General features: G+C 36.5%; 2 long non-coding RNA genes across 2 annotated transcripts; one reads left to right on the forward strand and one right to left on the reverse strand.

The window, feature by feature from the left end:
- The first annotated feature begins 1,364 nt into the window (after positions 1-1,364).
- Positions 1,365-1,738, forward strand: LOC116163257. The gene is made up of 2 exons (XR_004143711.1): positions 1,365-1,630; positions 1,679-1,738. It is a non-coding gene; the product is annotated as an uncharacterized LOC116163257 (long non-coding RNA).
- A 4,593-nt stretch (positions 1,739-6,331) lies between these two features.
- LOC116163258 lies at positions 6,332-6,853 on the reverse strand. The gene is made up of 2 exons (XR_004143712.1): positions 6,693-6,853; positions 6,332-6,570 (listed from the first exon to the last, which is right to left on the reverse strand). It is a non-coding gene; the product is annotated as an uncharacterized LOC116163258 (long non-coding RNA).
- Between the last annotated feature and the right edge of the window lie 13,610 nt (positions 6,854-20,463).

A 20,463-nucleotide genomic window follows, 5' to 3' on the forward strand; every position in this document is an offset into this window, starting at 1 on the left:
GCAGCTAATTTAAAAATATGTCGGCAAATTCTAGTTATAAAAAGGGCAAGGTTTGCCGTGACTACAAAATTCATTCCAACCTGTGCCTTTGAGGACGACCCAACATACAATTAAGCCATAAAGGGATTACATTTACCAAAGGAAAGAGTGTCCAAGATAAGGTTGTCTATCATGGAGATCGAAACCATAGAAGATACGATGATGGTCAAATTAGAGAAAAGATGTGCAATTAAACCATTATTATCGTGCTTTAGAGAACAAACAAATTCCGATTACTTCCGAAGATATGACAGAAAACCTGAAACTTGCCGATCTTATGTTTATTTTTTGCTGGTGTTATTTGAACAGATACAACAAGAAAGACAAAAGATACTTTCTCATTGCCAATTTTTGAACTCTACCCGCGCACACCTTGCGAGCATACCTATCAGATCAATTCCTGGAAAATAGATTAAATATGTTAGATACGTATACTTGCACGATTAAGATGTTGTGCGTAGATGCACCATCCTGTTGAAACCAACAATATCCAACTTTTGTTTTTGTTTGTGTGACGTATATAGTTGTATTCGTAATCAAAAGTGCTACTAAATACAGCGTGTACTTTCCACGGGCCATATAAAAAAGTATAGTGTGTGATAATTTCTCCGAAACAAAACGTTGTATTAAAAATCTTCCAACGGTGCTCAAAAAGGGGCAAGTATCTTTTGGGAACAAGAAAACGCCAGTTCTAGGTTCTAATGTAAACTAATGTATCTTCAAAAAGTTGATGATCGAGTCCAATACTCCACAGAATTCCTTCCGATTTTGAGGTTTCGACTAGAACCAGCAGGATTATATTGTGCCAGTAGAAAGGTCAAATTATCGCAACTTACAACGCCACCTGACCACTGAATTCATTACTTCTTTCAGGGCAAAACCCTCTATCGAAGCATTTCTTGCAGAATATTCAACATTATAACTGATATGTATTCCAAATGACATCATTTTTTGGTGCAAATATAATTCGGGAAAGGGGTTTCAATGCAAATTTTAAGGTATTATTTTTTCTGCAACCAACATCATACACATCCATCCCAACATGTAACTACGAATACGAAAATTATAAACACCCGTGCGAAGCCAGGTCGAGCAGCTAGTTATAAATAAATTATAGCTACACAAATTAGGGACCTTAAAAACTTGTAGGGCGGACAGTGGATGATAGTGAAATGTAATTAGATACTAATTTATTTAGGCTGTGTACTTACTTTGTTTTTATGAGGCTTAGAACGAACTTACGGATGATACATAATATTTTTTTATCTTTTATGCGGTTACCCATAAAAAAAGGATGAGGTGTAACAGTTTATGCTATATCTTGTCATAGCACAGTTAGATATTGTTAAGTGAAACGTCAGCTACGTACTGTACTTAATACGTGATCAAAATGGTGGCGTTTTTGTACTTTTTCGTAATTATTCTATGTTTTACTATTCATGGTGCCGAACACAAGCCTGTGGATACAAATATAAGAAGCGATGTTGTCGTTACATCGGGTTTTAATATAAAAAACCCCTATTACACAAATGGAGCTACGGACCAGACAATGCCAACCGAGACAGATTCATCCAATGAACCAGGATGGATGGTAGGTACTTTACAACCTTAATCCACACATTATATCTCCAAATTTTAGAGGCGCCAGCTCAAAAAATTGGGAAACATGTTTGGATCTATTGGTAATGGGCTTGGTGGATTTACAAAACGGATCACAGGGACACTCGACAAGTTTTGTGAGCTAGTTAAGACAATTATACCAGTAGTCGCAGCTGTTTGCCATGTAGGTCAGTTTCAATTCTGTGGCTCCGTCGCTGATGCGCCAAAGGAACTAGCTGAAGCTCTTTCTCCAATAAACATAGATTTAAGTATTCCAGATTAGTATTCTTTTTATGTGTTTAAGAATAAGGTGGATTCAGAGCATACATTTACCAAATACCAAAACTATTCATAAGTATGCCCACCTTATGCTTAGTTTATTTGATGAGAAGGTCATAATATTTTGCAAAAAAAAGGTATTCCAAGTGTCGGCAATGAACAGGTTTGCACTGTTTTATTCTTATTTGTGCACTTTTTGTATGTGGAATTAATAAACTATAACCATATAGTATAATATTATGCTATACGTCTTTCGCTATAAAAACCGATGCACGTCATTGATTTATGAATCAATTTCAGACAAGTTTTCTATAGATTTCGCACACTTGTTTTTTTTTGTACATGTTGCAGTGTTGCAGCATATGTCTGAAATTGATACACAAATCAATGACGTGCAACGGTTTCTATAGCGAAAGACGTATATAACTCACATCCCAAATTACAGGAGTTGCTAAATAAACAGAATAGACAGGGGTAGGCTCTAGTTTCAAAAGGCCCTTGCTTATCTTTGGCTGATATGGCCACTATGGTCTACAAATATGATAAAGAATCCGTCTGAAAAAGTTCATCGTAATTGGTTCAGCCTTTCCCTTTTAACATTCATTCACATTAACATTCGGCATTTCTCATTTGTTTGTTGCAGTGCTGGAGAATTACCTACGGACCCTACTCACTCGGACCCTAACCTCACAGGTGGTGAGTTCAAATGTTTATACCGCTTTCCAGTGCATTTGAATTACATATGGCCTCGTTTTGTCCATTTGTCTCAATCACGTCCTTTAAGTACTAGATACATACCTACCCTACTTTATACATACAGTGAATTTTTTTTAAATGCGAACATAGGAGTTTGCATGCAATGTAATTTCCCTATGTTCGATTTTTAAAAAAACACATCAATCTATTGAGTAGTTCAAATGAGTAGTACCTAGATAAAATTGTCACATTTAAAAAAAAACCGCCGTCCAATTTAATTATTAAGAGTAGGTAGGTAGGTACCATGAAGCATGAAGGATAAAACTAGTCCCCCCCCCAGGCCCCTCCGCTTACTGATCTCGACAAAGAGTCGCACGGGAAAGTTATAGTTTGTACACACCAATTTATTTCGATGAGACCTTTCATTAGAATACCATGAAGGGTAGAACATGTGCCCCTCCCCCTCCTTTCTAAAGTTTAACTTGGCGCCACTAAAGGCATGCGTATGCAAAATCTGAGATCAATTGGTTGTCGTATGTAAAAGTTATGCACGTTTTACTTTCAAAAACTAAACAGCATCTCAGGAAATAATTCGTGGGGGGCCCCCTTTTAGACAGCGAAATTTGATGGCCATCTGGCACACCTTCAAGGTATAGGCTACCTACTGCAAACAATTCCAGGACTCTAGGACCATTCCCCTAGAAGTAGTTCGAAACGGCAGAAGTGGGTCCGGACGGACGGGCTGATGGATGGACGGACAAAACGCAAACAATAGCGTATTTTTAAGAATTAAAGTGAAATTGAAAGTGTGCCAGACGGCCATCAAATTTCGCTGTCTAAAAGGGGGCCCCCCACGAATTATTTCTTGAGAAGCTGTTTTTGAAAGTAAAACGTGCATAACTTTTACATACGACAACCAGTTGGTCTCAGATTTTGCATACGCATGCCTTTAGTGGCGTCAAGTTAAACTTTAGAAAAGGGGGAGGCACATGTTCTACCCTTCATGGTATTCTAATGAAAGGTCTCATCGACGGGGCCTGGGGGGGGGGGGTTATAAATTAATTTTATCTCTCATTGTATTCTAATTAAAGGTATCAACGAAAGGAACCGTTTTCTACCAATTACTGCTCTTCTTTCTGTCCTCTTATCAAAGTACGGGGAAGAGGGAAGGGGGGGAGTGGATCTCGTTTTATCCTTCATGGTACTCTAATGATATGAAAGGTCTCAACGAAAGGAATTAATTTCTGCCAACCATGTCCATAGCCCTCCTCCTCGACCTCTTATCGTGATGGGGTATATTCCCTTATACGGATTATCGGAAGAGGGTACTCACAAAGGGCGAAAGAAATAAAAGAAATATATCTATTGGTGATGCCAAAACAAAAGCTATTTCAGTTAAAAAAATGCGCTTTATCTGCACAAGAGTTGTGCACAATTTATACTTGTTTACAATAGGTAGCTTATAGGTACCTTGAAGGTGTGCCAAAGGGTCATCAAATTTCACTGTCTTAAAGGGGGCCCTCTCCCATGATTTATTTCCTTAGATAAAACATGCGTAACTTTTACATACGATAACCAATTGGTCTCAAATTTTGCATACGAATGTATTTAGTGGTGTCAAGTAAAACTTTTGAAATTTGGGAGGGGGGGGATACACACACGCTCACAGTATTGCAATGAAAGGTCTCATCGAAATAAATTGGTTTATTCAAACTATAACTTTTCCGCGCGACTTTTTTTCGGAATGAGTGGTTGACGGGAGGGGGGGGGGGGGGGGGGGTTAGAAATTAAATTCTATGTTTCATGGTATTCTAATTAAAGGTCTCAACGAAAGCAATCGTTTTCTTCCAACTACCGCGCTTCTTTCTAACTCTTCCTCAAAAGAGTGGTTTGGGGGGAGGGGAGTGGAACAGTTCATGGAACTGTAATGAAAGGTCTCAATGAAAGGAATTAATTTTTACCAACCATAGTCCTCCTCCTCGATTATTTATCGTAATCGAATATATTCCCTTATATCTCCAGAACGGATTGCCGGGAGAGGGTTCTCACAAAGGGCGATTGAAAGAAATATATCCATTGGTGATGTCAAAACGAGTGCCAAACTTTAAGAGCGAAAATAACACCACTGTATACCACACCGTTTCTATAGAGCCACTGTATGTTTCCGTCTTCAGTAAAGTAAAAGTAAAATTTGTATGGAAAAACGAATTCAGATTAGGGGTTTTTATGTTGTAAAACAGCGAAATACCAAACAAATTTTAATTTTTGATGAGCCTATAGGTCTAGAGAAAAAAATAAAACAAAAAATGATGATGCACGAGGTCTAATATAAAAATTTCAATCTTGTCTTAGTTCACCAACCGCTTCAGATCACGCAAAGGCCATGTTCATTAAGCTGATTGGGCTATTGAAAGAATACTCTACGAGGAACGCATTTCGCTATTGAGAACGTTAATGTCGAACGCGATAGCTGATGCCATCACGGACTGTTCAAAAGCTTATAGGGCAAATGTCTCGTACATCTCTGCATGTGAGTTACAGAGACTCTGGTGAGTTAATGCCAACTTAGTGGATCACTTGCGTGTTGGTATCACTGTAAATGTTTTTTTTTTGCACACCATAACATACGAGTATATATTTGAATAATTGTGCGCGTTCAGCCGGGTCACTGCTGTCGTGGCGCCAACGTAGCGGTACTATTGATTATGGAATGGAACGCGCAACTGTCGTTTGGCGTCCGTCAATTTTTCTCAGCGAAAATATTTTCCGCTTTGGCGCTGGAAGCAGCTGTGTAAACGCTGAATACGGCTGAACGCGCCCATTGATTCCTGTTACATAAGTATTTTGATACTGGCGAAGGTGAGTTATCCTCGACAGCGTAAGATTGTTGATTTTATATCTATCTAACCTAAAGGCAATCGGCTTCAAACTCAATTTCGTACCCCCGTTTATAATGTTTGATTGTTTAGCAATCGATGTCTAACCAGTGGGTGTGACGGATCATTGAAAATGTTGAGAATGCGATATTTTGTGTGAAGTATATCTCTGTGGACCAGTCACCTGTAGTTTACCTATTTTGGAATGAAGTGTTGTACCTTTTAATAAGAATATTTATCTTGAAAGATACTTCGGCTGTTTTATGGACAGGAAATATTCCCTTGGTTTGTTATAAAGAGAGATTCTTTTAACATAATGCATACGTACAATACCCATGAGCATCCTTTAAGGACAATATCAAAATATTAGAGAATTTGGCCAACTCAAATAGCAAGTGGCAAATGTTTTCAGCAGTTGGAGTTTGACACTTATTTCCTTTTGCTCTGAATCAGTTACGAAAATTTGAGATCTCCAAACAAGGTTTGCGAATGGTGCAAGGTGCTGATTTCGGTTTATGCAAAAATTTAGCCCAAAAAAATTTGCACTTACTTTTTTTTAAGTTTTAACTAAGTATTACCTAATTTGTTGTACCAATTCACCATGTGATTCTCCATTAATATCGTTCCTTCCTTTTTGAACATTTGTTAATACCTACCTACATACGATCGATATTGCACTACAAACGTCAATCTCTAGTAAAAGTCTAAATAATGTTGGAATGGAATGTCTTTTCTTGATAGGTGTTATTTAAGTTAGTTATGATTATTGCGGTTGTGCATCACAACACAGCAGTTAGGTACAGAAAGGTAGGCTTGAATAGGTTCGAACAGAAGTACATATAGATAGTTATAATTCTACGATTTATTATACCCCTTTTAACTAATTACTAGCAGAAGTGAAAACTTAAAAGACTAAGGATGTACTGTCATATAAAACATAACGTATATATTGGTGTGCGTACTTCATTCCGAGTCTGCATAACATGACGAAGACGGCCTAGCCCCTAAACAATCCGGCATATCCCTGTGCAACGGGTAAAACCCTTTCGGCAACGTGGAAAAGTCGGCGGCCTGCGCTCTCCTGAAGTAAAAAATACAATCACACACTTACAACACACGTAAAATAAGGGTCGGTTTAAATTGACAAATGGATTTAGCATTACTGGATACATGGCAATACAGTACTAGCAGAGTTTTACTTACAAGCTTCTTCAGCGGCTTCCATCTTGGGGCAGCATCGGCTCGTTCGGAGAAGGATGCCAACATAATGAGGGCGACGAAGAACAATACTTGGAATTTCATTTTGAAATGAACGTAAGTTGTAAGTAACGGTACGAAGTTGAGTTGACAACTGACCACCTTTAGAATTTCGGGTCCTACTTATACGTTTTATGTCATGTATCTAATCAAAAAGGGGAACTCTTACTGACAGTGGTTTTCCTGGTTGTGATACTGCTATTTCTGTACCTAAAGCTTCTAAGCAAAGAGCACGATTTGAAAAAGTAAATGAAAAACGTAGAACGCTTTTAAGTAGGTACCTACTTCGTACTCTGAACTGAAACATTAACATTTCTTACTCTTCAAAGACAAAAACGTACATAAAAGCCACTGGAGTTTATTTTGTACTTAATAATTCTGGTCTCTCTGTTAAAGAAGCTTTTTGTAGAAAAGCTCTTAATTTTAATCTTAGGCGTAAGTAAACAAACGACATGATTTTGATGCATCATTTATTACTCCTAATGGAACTAAGCCGAACTAACAAAAAATGCATGTTATTGATATACGAGGTTTACTTTTACTTTACGTATTTAACTGGAGAAAGCATTAAAGTAGAAGCGAACGTGTGGAAAAAATTATATTCGCCAAATTAAAGTCAAAGTGTAAGAGGATTATTTGATTTGTGGAAGTAAAAGAAAATAATCAAAGACGGCTTTTCGAAGAGGTCGATCGTTAATTAAACCTCAGATAAAAGTTGGATATATTTACACGTTTTCCAGTTTAATTGAATGCTGTGCACCGAATTCCTAAAAATTTCATATTGTTACGGACGGTGAGCGAGTAATAAATATGACACTTCATTTGTTGACAAATCGCTATGGAGGAGAAATTCGACAGAGCAGAACCAACTACTCAGTCCTATAATTTCTTACTAGGCGCTCTCCCTTATAATTGGCTAATTAATTTTCCTAAATGAACCGTTGTGACCGCTAGGAGTTTGAGGTTAGACAAAGAACTCAGTGGTAGTCTATCGTTTTTTGCACCGATCATAAATTGCATTTTATAACAGAAGATAGAGATCCAAACTATGCACATCACCGATAGAAAACTCGAAAGAAAACACTAAGCTATTAATCAGAAACTAAATTTGGTGTCTACAGAAAAACAGCACTATGCTAATTGCTTAACGTGGCTTGTTTAGCAGCTATGTTATGAATAATGACTCTACCTTGAAGCTTTATTAGATTAAATGTGCTGCAACGTGATCACACTATGATTACTTACCGATATCATTATTCAACTCCAGCCAAGGAAACAATTAGTTCTTTTATTACTTTACTCTCTACTTTACATGAACGATTGGTGGAACTAAAGAAATTGTAGTTCCATTAATCGATGTTTTTTTTTAAAAAACCAGTGCAAAGTGTAAGCGTAAACACACAAGCGTATTTCAGTTACGTATTATACCGGGTGATCGAAAAAAACTGCAGACAATTTAAATTTGGCGCTTTAAATTTATAGTGCTTTTTACTTATTTATGCATTAAATGCCATCCATTGGCGTAGTTTTTTTGAATTCTAATCTTCGTACTGTGATCCAGGCGTTTCAAAGCAAACAGCTTTTTTTAAAAAGGTCTTCGCACGTGCATCATTTCGTAAAGGTAAGGTATTAAGAGAACATACTTTATAAGGATCATGTAACCTTACTTTTTAGGCATAAAGGCTTTAAAGGGGATGCACTTTTGTCTTTTGATGCACAATTGAAAGGTGTACATGTTTAAAAGATGCTCATATGCTTACTGCAATTCAACGATAAATGTGCTACTTACCATGATGTCGAAGGTGTAAAAAAAACGTAGCCCCAAGAAATCGTTTTCGAAAATTCTGTAATGAAGCTGGTGGATATATAACAATGTGAACGATAACATCCCTATTTGTTATTTTTACAGACTTATCGCATAATATGTGGCACAAAATTTTACACATTGATATCGGAATGCTTTCATCCAGTGTTGATGACGTTAATTTATGAGAATACGTGGATACGTCTTATTGTATGTAGGCAAATGAAATCAACCTTACGGTGATGGTTGACTATTGCTCGGGCAACGTTAGAATAGATATTTGAATACATGAACCTGAGCGTGCGACTGAGCTTGATAAATTAATTTTTTTTAATTAATTAATTGTGATTATTGTTTAGTGATCCATTAAATTGATCCACCTTTATAAATGTTTAGTTTTGTGGGAAATTTAAACTGTCCGCACTACTTTCCGATCACCCTGTACTATATCGCCGTAATTAGACAAAAATAATTATATTTCCAAAACTTGAATATGAAGAGTTTCAAAGTTTTCTAAAAAAAACAGTAAAAAATACGGTCTGAAATGTTTGTTGTGCAGTGCATAGTCGCTTGTGACACTATTTATGGACAAAATGTTTTAAATGGCGCATACTTGGACAAGGTTGGGAAAAAAATTCCGGTCTCGACATTTGGTATTTGGGAATATTTCAACATGGAAGTATCGAATCCAAAATTTCAACCGCATTTGTAACCGCAATTCTTGGTCCGATAACAAAAAAAATCCTGAGGACTTCACAGTATTGCGTTGTGCAGGTTATACTCAAATTACTTCACTCTAATACTGCCAAAATGATTGTGCCTGAGAATTTGGAAAAATTAAATTATGACGTCTATGAATATATTTTTCCCAGAATCATACAAATAGCTATTTACATAAAATTCAGGAAATAGTACTTTGTGTACCAAGGCGGGAAAGTGGTCGTTTTCCGGGCGAGGCGAAGCCGAGGCTGGCCACTTCCTGAGGCCCGGAAAACAACTTTCGTGCCGTGGTGCACGCAATATTTTTTATCCTATACACTTACATTTAAAATTACTCCCTCAACAATGTCCAACCGCAAGCGCATGAATTTGAATTTGCTTTAACGCGTCAACGTGCAAGCGTTTGTTTTGTTTATTTCCACGTTTCCTGCTGACTACGCGAAAAAAATTTTACGAAATGGTGCAATCTAAGTGGGCCCCCGAGTATATTTTTTACTCGTAGATTTACCCCTTTCCCTTATAATACAGTTCAACCCAAATTCAAATTCTAGCGCGCTTTCAGATGCAGTGCAGTGGCCACCGAAGGGAGTCACGGTGCAACAGCTGCAAGTATAGAATACCGATCATGTGCGAACTGAGTTGACATTCCCGGCATTTCACTGGCGCGTGATTACTTCCTTAGAAAGTAACGGGATTTAAGGGGTTGTAATTAATACCAGGCGCATTTGAAATTATTACTGGTCTTGTGTATTAACAAATGTGTTTTAAAATTGACTATATTTTCAGGGACAAAATCACACCGGTTACATTTTAAATCCTTGGCAGGATGCATGTCTTGTCAAACGTTAGATGCTTTTAACTTTTAAGACTGGATTTATGCTTGGTGACGAAAGCGCAATGGGCACACTTTAAATCCTTGATGATCTTGTATGTTAAAAAAACGTGTATTATGAATAGATTTATTCATTAATTGCAGTCACACTGAACACATTTTAAATTCGGGGTAGTTTCGTATGTTAAAATGCTACTTATTGCGGATAAGCGGTGTTCTACTTACAGTGTAAAGTACATCTCGGTGTTAAACGTGTTGGCACAGATCCTCGTTATTGAAAGTAAATGGGAGATTATGACTTAAGTTTGAAACGTTTGAATTGGTCACGTGATATTGGGAAAGTGTTCTACCTAATTCAGGAAACATGGATAGGTAGGCACGCGGTAATTAAATGAATTCTTGAATTCAGTAAAATAAAGTGAACACAGGGTAAATTTAATTATTAAATCAGTGTTAACGATTTTTTGTTTCTTATTTAATTAAAAAGAAATAACTTCCGTCAAATTTTATTACAACCGCGCCATCTAGCTTACATAAGGCGTATTTTTTTTCTCGCCTAGCCGGCAAAATTAAATTTTCTCGCTCCATGCCTGCAATTGTCTTCTTTCGCGTCCTCACACAGGCGAGAAAATGTAAGTTTCTCCTTGTATAGGATAAAAATGTCAATTTACTGACGAGTTTTTTAAAATTTTTTTAATTTTATCCGAAATCATATTTTAATATAAAATTTCAATTTCAATTTCGGGCGGTAAGGTGACAGGTGCGGCCAGTAAAGTGACAAGCGGCAGGAAACGTAGGTAGTCTGCTCTGCCTCCGCCATGGAAACTAAAATTTCCTGACAGAAAGTAGGCATGAAAATGAAGGTTTCAGGACAATTTTGGGTAATAGTACTTTGTGTACCAAGGCGGGAAAGTGGTTGTTTTCCGGGACGAAGGAAGATATGGCCAGGCGAGGCGCAGCCGAGGCTGGCCACTTCCTGAGGCCCGGAAAACAACTTTCGTGCCGTGGTGCACACAATATTTTTTATCCTATACACTTACATTTAAAATTAATCCCTCAACAACGTCCGACCGCAAGCGCTTGAATTTGCTTTAACGCGTCAACGTGCACGCGTTTGTTTTGTTTATTTCTACGTTTCCTGCTGACTACGCAAAAAAAATTTTACGAAACGGTGCAATCTAAGTGGACCCACGAGTATTTTTTTACTCGTAGATTTACTCCTTTCCCTTATAATACAGTTCAACGCAAATTCAAATTCTAGCGCGCTTGCGATTGCACAGTGCGGAGTCACCGAAGGGAGTCACGGTGCAACAGAGCAGAGTGCAAGTGGAGAATACCGATCATGTGCGAACTGAGTTGACATTTCCGGCATTTCACTGGCGCGTGATTATTTCCTTAGAAAATAACGGGATTTAAGGGGTTGTAATTAATACCAGGCGCATTTGAAATTATTACTGGTCTTGTGTATTAACAAATGTGTTTTAAAATTGAATGTGTGTTTTCAGGGACAAAATCACACCGGTTACATTTTAAATCCTTGGCAGGATCCATGTCTTGTCAAATGTTAGATGCTTTTAAGACTGGATTTATGCTTGCGTGATGAACGCGCAATGGGCACACTTTAAATCCTTGATGATCTTGTATTTTAAAAAAATGTGTTTTATAAATAATAATAATAATAATAATAATAATAATAATAATAATAATAATAATAATAATAATAATAATGTTTATTCCCACAAAAACAACTAATAGGAAAACAAAAATAAAATAAATAAAGAAAATAAGAATAATGTGGGAAAGGACTGCATTCAGTGTAGCAATACCCTGATCTTCCATGCAGCCCTGTCAAGCATAATATAATAGCAACACATATATATATCAGTAACACCAATGAACGAACACTCACCACGCATTAAGAAAGAAAGAAAAAAAAAATATATATATATAGATTTAAAAAGCGCTAAGGTGAGATCATTTTTACATACAGGGTGATTCCTATAGTACCTGCCACCGTTTGGGAGCGTGTAGGTGGTGCGTAGGGGAGTATTTTGATATAGGACACTTGGGGTCGGAAATCTAAATTAAGGGTGCCAGAGCCAAATTTACCTTCTGGAATTTCGCGCCTGTAGGTAGGCAACCCAACCGGCCGGCGGTGCACACGGAGCGATCTCAGGCGGCGATGTGGGGCTGACACTTGATCAGAATTTTGTTTAAACCCACGAAATCCCGTCTGCAACGACGCGTATCAAGTGAATAAACACTATGGCAATAGTATAATAATAGTTGGCTAGATGTAGGAAGTGCATTGAGAACAACGGTGGCCACGTTGAACACTTGTAAACGTTATTTTATTTATTTATTATTTGACTGTCGTTTTCCCTCCTTCCCTCCCATGTCGCTTCCTCGCGCTAACTCGTTCTGCATCGCTCCGCGCGAAACGTCGGTCGGTTGGGTTGCCTACATACAGGCGTGAAATTCCAGAAGATAAATTTGGTTCTGGCGCCCTTATTTTAGATTTCCGAACCCAAGTGTCCTATATCAAAATACTCCCCTAGGCACCCCCTATACGCTCCCAAACGGTGGCAGGTACTATAGGAATCACCCTGTATATTGCAGATAAGGTGAGATCCATTTGGTAAACCCGAGATCCGTTTTCGGATCTCGCCTTTTTTACTGTGTATATCGAGTCTATTAGCTCGGTCGATCACACAGGAAGCTAAATTTCAATTTTCGCCCGGATCTCAACTTTTAGGTTTTTGTCAAAATTTATACACGCGAAGTTCTTGAATGATCATCTTAGGGGGCGCTGCTTACGTTATATATAATACGTTATATTTTAAATAAAGTGAGATCCAAATAAACGGCAACATTGTAAAGCGGTACTCTCGCTTTAAAGTGCGATAGCAAATAATGAAAGCGGTAGCTGTACTATGTGCGCTTTAACGTAAATAATTTGTTATCTGCTACCTCGTATGTATTATTCCTAATCCACGTTACGTTACAAGGGCGGATTTGTATTAAACGAGATTAAACTGGTGGATTGAGGAGAAATGTAAAATAACGTTTAGTATATTTTAGTAAGCGCATTAAATTAATAAGAGGGTCATAATGGATTCTAAGGGTATCGTAACTATAAGCTAGGAACACACCTACCACGGTGCCCAATAAGGGAATTTGGTACACTTTCGATGACCACTTGTATTTTAATCAAAAGATGTCAAAATCGTTATTTCTATACCAAGCTCATCGGGAAAAGAACCAAAGATATTACAGCGCTGTCTAAAAAGAGAATTTTGTAAATTGTTTATGATTGATTTTACCAATTAGGTACCGTACGCATTTAGGCAGTACGTACCACATATTAACCATACGGCAAAAATTGGCCGTTCTGATTGGACCACGGCGAAACGCGGTACGTTTTGTTCAAGTTGGGTCCTAACGCGGTACGGTTTGTCACCGCTTTGGTTTTATCCTAATTTCTTTGGGTTTGGTGTTTACACATGATTGCCGGATAAGTTCGATATTTTTGAACCGAAATTGTCACCTCTATGATTTGATTTGAACCAATTTGACTAACCCAGACATCTGTCTTCAAAAATGAACTTTTTGCAGATTTCGTTACGAAATACTGAACAACCTAATGATAATAACTTTATAGTCCTTGTGATTGCTTTTTACCAACCAGGCACCATACGGTACTGGACGAGAGATAAGAAAGCAATTTAATAATGATTTCTTTGGGTTTGGTGTTTATACATGATTGGAGGATGAATTAGATGTTTTTGAAATAAAATGGTCACCTCCATGGTTTGAACCAGTTTGACTAACCAAGGCACCTTTCTTCAAAAATGAACTTTTTACAGATTTCTTTACGAAATACTGAACAACCTAATGGTTTACATGTAATCATAAGCAAATAACTTTAGAGTCCTTGTGATTGCTTTTTACCAACCAGGCACCATACGGTACTGGACGAGAGATAAGAAAGCAATTTGATTGGGTTTGGTGTTTATACATGATTGGAGGATGAATTAGATATTTTTGAAACAAAATGGCCACCTCCATGGTTTGAACCAGTTTGACTAACCAAGGCATCTTTCTTCAAAAATGAACTTTTTACAGATTTCTTTACGAAATACTGAACAACCTAATGGTTTACATGTAATCATAAGCAAATAACTTTAGAGTTCTTGTGATTGCTTTTTACCAACCATGCACCATACGGTACTGGACGAGAGATAAGAAAGCAATTTGATTGGGTTTGGTGTTTATACATGATTGGAGGATGAATTAGATGTTTTTGAACCAAAATGGCCACCTCCATGGTTTGAACCAGTTTGACTAACCAAGGCATCTTTCTTCAAAAATGAACTTTTTGCAGATTTCTTTACGAAATACTGAACAACCTAATGGTTTACATGTAATCATAAGCAAATAACTTTAGAGTTCTTGTGATTGCTTTTTACCAACCATGCACCATACGGTACTGGACGAGAGATAAGAAAGCAATTTGATAATGATTTCTTTGGGTTTGGTGTTTATACATGATTGGAGGATGAATTAGATGTTTTTGAACCAAAATGGTCACCTCCATGGTTTGAACCAGTTTGACTAACCAAGGCATCTTTCTTCAAAAATGAACTTTTTACAGATTTCTTTACGAAATACTGAACAACCTAATGGTTTACAAGTAATCATAGGCAAATAACTTTAGAGTTCTTGTGATTGCTTTTTACCAACCATGCACCATGTACAGGAAGAGAGATAAAAAAGCAATTTGATAATGATTTCTTTGGGTTTGGTGATGATTGTAGGATGAATACCTATGCATAATCAATTTTGAAGCATTTCAGATAATGTCAAAAAATTATTACATTAATTATAATGGCAATTGTACTTTGAAAGTGAGTTTGAATTGGGTCCTTTAATTCAAAGATGTAGACTTATGAACCACCAGCTGTTAGAAAAATAAAAAAATCATTTCCAACGCGAACTCTTTCCTTCAATAAATAGGTAATCGTTTTAATTTATCATCGATGTAAAATAGAGTACCTATTACACTAGGTATTATTTAATTAAATGTTATAATATTTTCAAGCCCCGGGTGCCAAATAATATTAACGCTTTATCGAAGAAAGAATACGCGAAGGAATCCCACAGAAAGGCTAACAACCTGTTAAGTATTCGCAAAAGATAACGAAATCTATTTTTAGAACAAGTACATTTGACAACACCGCATGATCTCTACTTAATACACCAATGTCATTTTATACACTATATGATCTCTACTTAAGTGTATTTATTTTTTGATCTCATCCTAACTGCTTTTTATATGGATAATTTTAATTGTATGAATTTCTTTCCCCTCTATAGGGGTAATGATAGAAGAACATATTTCATGTCATTGGCAACCCATTATACACGCATATTTTTAACTTTAAAGGGGGATCTCAGGTTATCCTACTATTATCCGGATCTCGACTTATATCAATAATAGATATATATATATATAAGAAGAAATGCTACAAAACCTATAACGGCAATGTATTTGATATTAGCAACTGGCACATTTTAGATTTGAATGATGATGGACTGAGCATTTTGAGAGACCGCGGAATAGCATTATATATTTTTACCACGTTATACGAAAACGATTTTTCAAAATAACGGGTACTGTGGGTGGGAATATCTAACAGACCCCTATGTCGTAAAAACAAATTATGCACATCCGTGCGGTAACTTAAACGGTCAAGCAAGTATCCAGGAGTTTGGAAATAAAATAATTTATGATAGAACACAGATGAATGCAATATTCTCCTTTGATGCATATTAAGCCACCCTGCTTCCACAATTTTGTGAGAGATGTGATCCCTACGTCCGATACCGTAAACAAATCTTAAGCATGCATTTTGCTCTCTTTGGATCCTCGTCGCCGTGACTTGTTCAATACATGCCCCATAGACTACATCACAAAAATTAAAATGGGACAAAATCACAGAATTAGACAAATGCAATTTAATTTTAGGAGTAAGAATATTTCTATTGGGGTGCAGTTTTCTTAGAGTCCCAAACGCTTTGCTTACACAGGCACTGACATGCTGTGTAAATTTAAGATCTGCATCCATGTTTAGACCCAAATTACGTGACATGTTCATTACAGGCAGCAGCACATTTCGGAGATGAATTTTAATAAAAGGTTCCCTAGCTAATTTACGACCGAAAATAACAACCGCAGATTTTGTCGAGTTAATGTGCAAATTGTGGTCTAGAGCAATATCAGCCAAAGTATTTATCTCCTTGTTCACTATTTCAACGGCTTCGTTCAATTTAGCAGGATTAAAACTATGATAAATCTGCGTATCATCCGCATATTGATGGTACAGATTACTACAAATGGAATTAGAATAAATAATATATAAAAATGGTCCCAATACGGAACCCTGCGGAACACCCCGTCGTATGTCAAGTGAAGAGGAACGAGTATTATTCACAAGAACGCTCTGCCGCCTACCTTGAACATAAGAAGAGATTAATTGTATAGCCGTAGAATGAAAACCGTAGTGATGTAGTATTCTAAGGAGTAGTTTATGGTCGATAGTGTCAAATGCCTTTGAGAAATCGAGTAAAACTGCTATTGTGAGCTTCCCTGAGTCAGTTGCCCGTATGATATCATCCGTGATATTTAGTAGTGCAGAAGTACAGCTGTGACCTTCTCGAAATCCAGATTGGAACTTAGACAATAAACGGTTGTTTTTGAAGTAATCACTAATTTGAGCCTTCATTACCTTTTCCAGGACCTTGGATAAAGTCGGCAAAATACTTATTGGTCGAAGGTCCTTGTAGTCTTTAGGGCATCGATTTTTAGGAATGGGTCTCACAAGTGCAGTTTTCCAAGCTGTAGGGAAAATATTAGAGGATAGGCAGACATTGACAATGTGGGTTATATAAGGAACCATGGACGGACAACACATCTGAATCATTTGAATATTGATGCCATCAGAACCAAAAGCTTTAGACTTAATCCCATTGAGTATAGTTAACACTGTTGTATCATCAATAGGAGTGAATGTAAATATGGTGGTGACATTAGGATGAATGGAGTTATAACCATTAGACGAGGTATGTATGTTATTCGAAGGAACAGAGTTAATGAAATAGGAGTTTATGTCATCGGGATTACTTAAGTGATGTGGGATTGTAGAATGATTCTTCTTGTAAATATCTAAGTTATTAATTGCCCTCCACAGAGATGTTTTATTATATTTAGCTAAAGTAAAATTTAAGTAGGCTTTCTTTTCATTTTTAATTGAAACGGACACTAGACTTCTAAGGGATTTGTAATACTCAAAGTGCCCAGCGATTTTGGTTCGTTTGTAACGTTTATATGCACTATCTCTTAATTTCATCATAAATTTTACATTACTAGTTAGCCATGGTAATTCCGGTTTGTTAAGAAGTTTGGTTTTAAGGGGGAAATACAGATCAAAAATATAAAGCAAGATGCCAGAGAATGTGTCAACCTTATCATTTACACTAGGTAACATATATATTTCATGCCAGTTGAGTTGAGACAGTGTTAAATCAAAATATTGAGATACTTCATGAAAATTATAGTAGTCCCTATAAGTGAGTCTTGACATAATTGGACGGTCACATACAGTAGTTATGGAGCATGTTATGAAGTTATGGTCAGAAGCTAAATGAGAAAGTGTAACCGCAGAGAACAAAACAGTCTGCGGATCGGACACAAGAATATGATCAATTAGGGAGGACGAAAGTGCTGTTACCCGAGTTGAATCTTTAATTATTTGTTGTAATCCGAGCGCATCCAACATTGATTTATAACGAACGACACAAACTTCTTCAGATTTCAAATAATCAATGTTAAAATCGATTTATTCATTCCTTACAGTCACACTGGACACATTTTAATTTCGGGGTAGTCTCGTATGTTAAAATGCTACTTATTGCGGATAAGCGGTGTTCTACTTACAGTGCAAAGTACATCTTGGTGTTAAATGTATTGATACAGATGCTCGTTATTGAAAGTAAATGGGAGATTATGACTTAAGTTTGAAACGTTTGAATTGGTCACGTGATATTGGGAAAGTATTCAAATTCACGGAACATTGATAGGTATAGGTTCGCGGTAATTAAATAAATTCTTGAATTCAGTAAAATAAAGTGAACATAGGGTAAATTTAATTATTAAATCAGTGTTGACGATTTTATGTTTCTTATTTAATTAAAAAGAAATAACTTCTTTGACATTTTTAAAGTCACTAGATATAGAAAGTACCGCAACCATCCGCCATTTTTGGGCAAATTTCCTGCCAACTTAAAAAAATTGACAAATAAAATCTGAATAGCTGTCATTTTTTATAACCTAACTTCATAGTACTGTCATGTTTTATAAAAATATATACAGATATCTCCAAACAGGTGGAACAATCCCTAACATTAAAGTTACTAGAATCTGGTAACTTCCGCCATTTTTGGGCAAAAATCATGCGTTCTCTCTCTAACACACGAGCCCAATGGATTGCGGTACTTTCTATATTTAGTGACTTTAGACATTTTATTACAACCGCGCCATCTAGCTTACATAAGGCGTATTTTTTTCTCGCCTAGCCGACAAAATTGAATTTTCTCGCTCCATGCGTGCAATTGTCTTCTTTCGCGTCCTCACACAGGCGAGAAAATGTAAGATTCTCCTTGTATAGGATAAAAAATATTTTTTGTTGTTCGAAAGCTCTCTTTTTCTTTTTCTTAACAACTTTTCTGAAACAAATTTCGCAATATTTATTTTGTTTGAGAAGTTACAATCCTAAACGTCCCAAAAATATTCTCAATCACTGCTTCGAAAATCACGGTACCATACAAGGGCTACTTTGATTTGACCATGGTTAGTTCCGAAGTAGTAATTTGAAAGTATTTTTGGGACGTACAGGCTTGTAATTTTTTATCCAAAATAAATATCGCAAAATTGTTTAAACAAAAGTTATCATTTTCTAAAATTCTCAGCCAAGAACATTCATTTTGGCGTAAAATAGACCTTGTTTGACAATGTAGTTCGAGATGTAGTTTATAAAATGCGTTTCGGTAGACATTACGACAAATTAGTTGGTTAGTAGGATGTATTTGTTACAAGTTTATGTAAATAATGTAATATATAACGTAGTGATGAAAAAGCTACTAGAGCAAATTCCTTGTATTTGTGTGTATATTTGAAAGCTAAATCAACACTAGTTAGGTAAACGCTTTCTATGTTTGAATAAGTAAAACAACTAATAAAATATAAGATCGATTGCATGAATGAGCAATAAGAAACCTCAAAATTCCAAGTTGTCAACTTTTCTTGTTTCCACCTGAAACTGCAACGCCTCCTGGTAGGAATATCCTTCAGGTGGTTGGAGAAAATTGTACCTGTTATTTACGTTATTTATAGTATGCCAGAAATGATTAAATTTCTAAAAATTTAGTAGTTATGGACAGTTATTCAAAAATTTTTCACCCGCCACCGGGTAACACTCAGTAATTTTTCTTTTAAACGAAAACAAATTCGAATTTTAGTTGGCAATCTTCGGCTTCTTTTGAGTTAGTAACTTGTAGGTTGTGTAGCCAGTGATTATTTTATATTCAAGTTGTACATTTTGATTCTACTACATATTAGTAAGTTCTCTTGTCTATCTTTTTCTCTAGACTAGACTAATAATATACAACGAAAGTTTTAGATCGACAATGAATGTGAAGCTTATGTGAAGGATTGGATGTTTGTGTAACATAAACGTGAAAAAATAAAGCGTGTCGGTCACAAAACATAAATTTTGCACGTAATATCCATAAATCGAAAATGGCAATAAGCTTCCAATGAGGTTGTGTTGTTATTCCTGATGTAATATGTTAAGTTTTTGAACGACCGCCCCTCGGCGTTATATCATGTTTAGTGGATATTTCTCTTATCCGAGGGCAATCCGAAAGTACATATGTCTTAAGAATGGCATCAGTCTGTTCTTAAATGGACCTATTGCGATTTATGCATTCTAATAAGCCCATCTTATAGATTTCATTTCAAAAACGAGAGATAGGTATAAGCTTCCGATTCGAACCGGGATTTATTTTAAACAACGCGGAATTATTTTTCCTGATATTTGGGATTTAAAGTGAAGCTCAGCAACTAGAAGCTTTAACAACATGTTGATCTCCTCGGGGAAATGCAAAATAACGACGTCTATATGTCGCCAAAGGCGGGATTTAGTCCAAGTTATAAAGTAGCGAGGAAAGCATTGAAAATTGCCGATTATAGGAACCTAAGCGCCCTATAAATATATTACAGCCGTTACGAAATTGCTTTAGCT

This window comes from Photinus pyralis, unplaced genomic scaffold, assembly GCF_008802855.1.
Source record: "Photinus pyralis isolate 1611_PpyrPB1 unplaced genomic scaffold, Ppyr1.3 Ppyr1.4_LG2, whole genome shotgun sequence".
Taxonomy (NCBI): Eukaryota; Metazoa; Arthropoda; class Insecta; order Coleoptera; family Lampyridae; genus Photinus; species Photinus pyralis.